At 51.3% G+C, this 5,000-nt stretch overlaps 1 non-coding gene across 1 annotated transcript in view; it reads right to left on the bottom strand.

Annotated features, from left to right (window-relative positions):
* LOC124592495 overlaps positions 1–3 on the bottom strand; it is a 1,910-nt gene extending 1,907 nt beyond the window's left edge. Inside the window, exon 1 of the ribosomal RNA XR_006977464.1 lies at positions 1–3. This exon is cut by the window's left edge and continues 1,907 nt beyond it. This is a non-coding gene — a ribosomal RNA (small subunit ribosomal RNA).
* Positions 4–5,000: the final 4,997 nt, after the last annotated feature.

Genomic DNA, 5,000 nt, shown 5'->3' with positions numbered 1-5,000 from the left:
GGAGCTGCGTCAACTAGAGCTGAGCAGCCGGCCGCCCGGGAGTGTGTCCCGGGGGCCCGCGCGAACACGCAAGCGTCCGCTCAATTATTCTGCAAACAGGAGGAGGCTGAGCTCCCCTGCACCATACACCTCGAAACCCTCTCAGGTCCCGGCGGCGCGCAGCGCCGTCCTAAGTACTTGGTCGGGTTCGAGAGAGGCGCAATCGCCCGGAGTTTGGCGAGTAGACGCTTTAGGTGCGACCACCCGTGCTCCCAACTGAGCTTGCCGCTGCCGACAGAGGCCCGGGAGCGTGCTGTCGTGGCATTGCCGGCGGGAGACAACACGCGCCACCTACGGTGACCGGCAGCTCCAACGCCAGCGCCACAGAAGGACAAAAGCCCCACTTGGGTGCCGAAGCGAACTCTCCCAGCACAGCGCACGCGCCAACACGTCCGCACAGCTGCGATACAAACCACCTGCGAGAACCGCAGAGGCGACCGAGCAGCAGACGGCGTCGCGGCGCCGAGCGCCGGGCGGCGGCGCATCCTCAGCGCACACAGTCCTCAATCGGACCAGCACACTGCAGATGTCCACCGCGCTTCGCACCGGGCCCGCGAGGACCTACTTTGGCCGCACGGCGCCGCGTGCAGGGTGCGCCGGCGCGCAGCTGCGCCGCCTGCCGCCTCCGTCGGCCGGCGCGCCTGCCACTGGCCGCCCCCACCAGCCGGCTGTAGCGCGTGCGCCCACGCACCGCACGGCCAACACGCCGGGAGGCCCCCCCTCACCGGCCGGGGACGGTCCCACCCAGCCACCGCCGCGTATCGCTTCACACCCACATGCCATTCACGTTCGTGGGCATGGTGGGTATCGCTGCAACAACCGGTTGGTAGCTCAACCGATCGTCGCCATCACTGATTCACCCCTAGCGAGAACAACCGCACCACAACGGTTTACCAGTTGTTCATTTGCGTAACGTCACCAGCAAACGTAGGCGTCCATCGCCATTTGCAAATTCAACGATTGTTGCATGCCTGTGTCAGGTGTCACGACACACTGTCTGCCCACATACACGCAACAACATGTCCACGCTTAGCGAACACGTGGAAGGTGGCCCCCGTACGTATGCGATGTCCATTGCGCGAACGACTGTCAACCGGCCTCTGTCGCATGTCGCAGATGTGGAACGCAGTGCACCGTGCTATCACGGTGTGTGAGAAGAGACGACTACGTCTGACAACACGCGCCACTACATCAACAGACGGCTCATGCTGATCGCCATCCAGGGCATACCACACTGCAATCCAGCTCTTATAGGGAGACGACACGTAGCTGAGTGCACAACATTTGGACCGCATGGTTCGCCGTTGTTGGCGCAGTCGTTGTACGGTCACATGTACCACGATGTATCATTCAGTACATGAGGACCAATGTGCAGTACAGTGTGTGATTTGGACGTACAACATCAGCGGACAGTTGACACAGGCCGTACCACAGCGTAGGCTAAGTGCTTCGCCATGCGAATGCCAATGAACAACTGCAAATGCCAATGAACAACTGCAAAGGGCATTGAGCATGTACGTCCTGCTGCCATCCACATTACAGTGTATAGCTGCAAGGTGTTTAACATGAAGCGATACACTGGGGACCGGGCAGTGCGAGTAGCAAACTATATTGCGGGGGTTGCAGTTAGGCAACACTACACTAATTTAACGCGTCGTATGACAATTACAGAGCAGGTTAAGGCCCAACGTGTGTTGGGTTAAGGCCCAACGTGTGTTGGGTTAAGGCCCAACGTGTGTTGGGTTAAGGCCCAACGTGTGTTGGGTTAAGGCCCAACGTGTGTTGGGTTAAGGCCCAACGTGTGTTGGGTTACGTTAAGGGGCAATGTGGGTTACGTTAAGGGGCAATGTGGGTTACGTTAAGGGGCAATGTGGGTTACGTTACGGCGCAATATAGGTTACGTTACGGCGCAATATAGGTTACGTTAAGGGGCAATGTGGGTTACGTTACGGCGCAATATAGGTTACGTTACGGCGCAATATAGGTTACGTTAAGGCGCAATATCGGTTACGTTAAGGCGCAATACAGGTTACGTTAAGGCGCAATACAGGTTACGTTAAGGCGCAATACAGGTTACGTTAAGGCGCAATACAGGTTACGTTAAGGCGCAATACAGGTTACGTTAAGGCGCAATACAGGTTACGTTAAGGCGCAATACAGGTTACGTTAAGGCGCAATACAGGTTACGTTAAGGCGCAATGCAGGTTACGTTAAGGCGCAATGCAGGTTACGTTAAGGCGCAATACAGGTTACGTTAAGGCGCAATGCAGGTTACGTTAAGGCGCAATGCAGGTTACGTTAAGGCGCAATACAGGTTACGTTAAGGCGCAATACAGGTTACGTTAAGGCGCAATACAGGTTACGTTAAGGCGCAATACAGGTTACGTTAAGGCGCAATACAGGTTACGTTAAGGCGCAATACAGGTTACGTTAAGGCGCAATACAGGTTACGTTAAGGCGCAATACAGGTTACGTTAAGGCGCAATACAGGTTACGTTAAGGCGCAATACAGGTTACGTTAAGGCGCAATACAGGTTACGTTAAGGCGCAATACAGGTTACGTTAAGGCGCAATACAGGTTACGTTAAGGCGCAATACAGGTTACGTTAAGGCGCAATACAGGTTACGTTAAGGCGCAATACAGGTTACGTTAAGGCGCAATACAGGTTACGTTAAGGCGCAATACAGGTTACGTTAAGGCGCAATACAGGTTACGTTAAGGCGCAATACAGGTTACGTTAAGGCGCAATACAGGTTAGGTTAAGGCGCAATACAGGTTAGGTTAAGGTACGACATAGGTTAGGTTAAGGTACGACATAGGTTAGGTTAAGGTACGACATAGGTTAGGTTAAGGTACGACATAGGTTAGGTTAAGGTACGACATAGGTTAGGTTAAGGTACGACATAGGTTAGGTTAAGGTACGACATAGGTTAGGTTAAGGTACGACATAGGTTAGGTTAAGGTACGACATAGGTTAGGTTAAGGTACGACATAGGTTAGGTTAAGGTACGACATAGGTTAGGTTAAGGTACGACATAGGTTAGGTTAAGGTACGACATAGGTTAGGTTAAGGTACGACATAGGTTAGGTTAAGGTACGACATAGGTTAGGTTAAGGTACGACATAGGTTAGGTTAAGGTACGACATAGGTTAGGTTAAGGTACGACATAGGTTAGGTTAAGGTACGACATAGGTTAGGTTAAGGTACGACATAGGTTAGGTTAAGGTACGACATAGGTTAGGTTAAGGTACGACATAGGTTAGGTTAAGGTACGACATAGGTTAGGTTAAGGTACGACATAGGTTAGGTTAAGGTACGACATAGGTTAGGTTAAGGTACGACATAGGTTAGGTTAAGGTACGACATAGGTTAGGTTAAGGTACGACATAGGTTAGGTTAAGGTACGACATAGGTTAGGTTAAGGTACGACATAGGTTAGGTTAAGGTACGACATAGGTTAGGTTAAGGTACGACATAGGTTAGGTTAAGGTACGACATAGGTTAGGTTAAGGTACGACATAGGTTAGGTTAAGGTACGACATAGGTTAGGTTAAGGTACGACATAGGTTAGGTTAAGGTACGACATAGGTTAGGTTAAGGTACGACATAGGTTAGGTTAAGGTACGACATAGGTTAGGTTAAGGTACGACATAGGTTAGGTTAAGGTACGACATAGGGTAGGTTAAGGTACGACATAGGTTAGGTTAAGGTACGACATAGGTTAGGTTACGGTACGACATAGGTTAGGTTACGGTACGACATAGGTTAGGTTACGGTACGACATAGGTTAGGTTACGGTACGACATAGGTTAGGTTACGGTACGACATAGGTTAGGTTACGGTACGACATAGGTTAGGTTACGGTACGACATAGGTTAGGTTACGGTACGACATAGGTTAGGTTACGGTACGACATAGGTTAGGTTACGGTACGACATAGGTTAGGTTACGGTACGACATAGGTTAGGTTACGGTACGACATAGGTTAGGTTACGGTACGACATAGGTTAGGTTACGGTACGATATAGGTTAGGTTACGGTACGATATAGGTTAGGTTAAGGTACACATTGTTGTAAGGAAAGGTTTAATGGGGGGCGGGGCGGGGCGGCCGGTTTGTTGATTGTGATTATAGTAAGTGGATGCCTGCGGCATCATCTGATTTGCCACGTCAGGATGCACCTTTGGCTCATGACAGGCGGCGCTCTCATTCCATGCTTGTGGCAGACCTGTGTCTTTCATTCCTGCCATTGTTTGTGTGCTGTGAGAGGAGGCAGTATTGTGATGTTGGGTGCACCCCTGTGTAGGACATGTGTGGGTGTTGGTGGCTTGGCTGAGCAATGGTGGTTGTCGGGTGGGTGGGATATTCTGTTTTCTGAGTGGACCTCCCAGTCTGGTTATGACAGTGTGGATTGTCTAATGTGGCGGAGAGGATGCACTGGGTGTTGTTCCATGCTGGTGCTTACATATTGTCTGTGTGCGTGTTACAGGCAGAGAGTAGTGCGTGATAAGGGTGTGTGGCTGACGTGTGGTTGTGATTGTGAGCAGAGTCTTTCAGCATGTATACGGACAGTTGTATACATTATCTGTATTCTGATGGCTCTATCTATTACTAATCAGCGCCGTGTATACGTTTAATCCGGTTCCAGTCGAAACTGTTGTATCTCTGTACATTAGTGACACGGCGAGCCCGCTATGTAGTTACTCGTCTCGGCAGCTTCCACCGGTGTATGGCAAATGATTATAAGGAATCAGTCTAGTCGTCAATACCGATGGTGTGACGTCACATGTCTGGGGTGGGGGACGCTGCGCCCTTCCGGTGGGTCATGGCCTAGAAAGACTCTTCCCACGCAGGGGGGCGTGGACTGTCATTGACTCTTCCAGGTAATATACTTGCCGTACGTTCTTGCGACTGCGAGTGCAACGCTCACCGGTACCGACATGGATGGAGCGCCTCCTAG

Source organism: Schistocerca americana, unplaced genomic scaffold (genome assembly GCF_021461395.2).
Source record: "Schistocerca americana isolate TAMUIC-IGC-003095 unplaced genomic scaffold, iqSchAmer2.1 HiC_scaffold_929, whole genome shotgun sequence".
Taxonomy (NCBI): Eukaryota; Metazoa; Arthropoda; class Insecta; order Orthoptera; family Acrididae; genus Schistocerca; species Schistocerca americana.
The sequence above is the reverse complement of the archived record's forward strand: the minus strand, read 5'-3'. Positions and strand labels throughout refer to the sequence as shown.